This window comes from Charadrius vociferus, unplaced genomic scaffold (genome assembly GCF_000708025.1).
Source record: "Charadrius vociferus isolate BGI_N301 unplaced genomic scaffold, ASM70802v2 scaffold509, whole genome shotgun sequence".
Lineage (NCBI taxonomy): Eukaryota > Metazoa > Chordata > Aves > Charadriiformes > Charadriidae > Charadrius > Charadrius vociferus.
The window spans coordinates 729,138-730,892 of NW_009650093.1; positions in this window are offsets into that span (position 1 = coordinate 729,138).

Below are 1,755 nucleotides of genomic sequence, written 5' to 3' on the forward strand. Positions count from 1 at the left end.
CCGCGCACCTGCTGCCAAGAACAGCATGAGCAGAGGGAGTGGCGACGCAAACGTCCCCAAATCGCCCGTGCTACCAAATGGGGAATAAACACGCAGACCCGGTCCAGGCACGGCTTTCTGCTGAGACCACCAGTGGTGGGACCCCTGAGCGTCAAAACTCGGTCGTGCTTTGGGACCCCGGGCTCTAAGAGACTTCCGTCTGCTAAAGAAGAGCATTTCAGGTATGATACTGAGACCCAAAAGACAGCAAAGGTTTGAAGTTTTGGGCTGGCTTGTTGGTTGGTTGTTGTTTTTTTTTTTAAGAAAAACTAAAAAGCTCTGAAAAATAAATAATTATTGTATGCTTTATCTAGACTTAAACACAGCCTACCTATTTTCCGATGCATCAAGCTCTCCTCCCACCGTTCCCAAAGCTTGTTCTCTCCTCCTTACGGCGCCGTTCCACAGAAGCATACACCCACGTGCTCTTTGTACACCACCAATCCATAGCCAGAGGTTTCAAATATTAGGGGGGGAGGTAATAATGCATATCCAAAATATCCTGTGCCTTTTCCCCAGCAGGAAAAGCCTGCTTTCCCCGAAACCCCGAGCAGCTCCTCTCCACGTGCCACCGGCAAAGAGCCCGGCGCTGAGCAGCACGAGGTGCCGGCGCCGAGAGGGGAACCACAAATGGAGCCCACCGGTCAAAACGGTGGCGGCTTTTAAATCCACAGCGTTTCATCGCCGTGATGCTGCCGAACTGCCGCTGCTAATATCTACCCGTGCCGATCCGTCACCGCGGGTCACCGCAGCCGGCGGAGGAGCGAGCGCGGGAGGAGAGCGGCGCCGGTCCACGGGCATCAGGTGAAAAGGCGTTTGGGTGATTGAATTTTGGAGAGCCACGCCGTCAAAGAACATACCCGCAGGATTTAAAAAGCAACCCGCCCATCAATATAACACGAACACCACTCGCAGTCCTACAGCCCAGCTCCGCGCCACGCTAAAGCACCCACAGTAATTATAACCTCAGAAAACCGCGTGTTTTAGAAGTCCCGGCAGCCCTGGAATGGGATGGAGTTATTGCTGTGGCACTGAAAAGAAGGAAAAAGCTTATTTAAACATTTACCGTATGTGAAATACCTCTCCTTTTCCCTTGCCTTTTGAGGCTTCAGCACCTAGAAATAAATCTAGCTCATTAAAGAGTATTTTGTAGTTTGGTTTTGTTTACAGGCCCTGGCTAAGTAATGCCTGCTACCTAATTCAGGTTTCACCATCTGGCACATCACATTAGAAATCAAATCTGCAAGGTGGTTTATTTTTGATTATTTCTTTTCTTTTCTTTTTTTTTTTTTCTTTTTTTTTTTTTAATTCAGGAGACTCTGAGTTAGGAGTGACATCACACTGGGCAGAGGAGAATAAAGAAAAGGCATTTTAATTCCGCATCCTCTAGAGAGAGAAACTATTACAACCCAACAGAGTATCTCCTGCTCATTTCTGTCTAAATGCTTTGGAGCCGCGAGCGGTGAGTGCCACGATGGAGTCACTGCCCGTCCCTCCGCGGAGCCATCGCAAAGGGCACGTACAGCGCGGGAACCCATTTCCCGGCAGCCCATGTGCGGAGAAGCAAGCTTGCCATGAAATCCTCGTATCTCGGCTGCACAGAGATAGCGGCAGTTGGACCAGATGAACGTTGTAGGTTCCTTCCAACTGAAAATACTCTACTCTGTCCTATCCTATCCCATTCCATTCTTCCCTTCCTCTCCTTCCTATCCTATC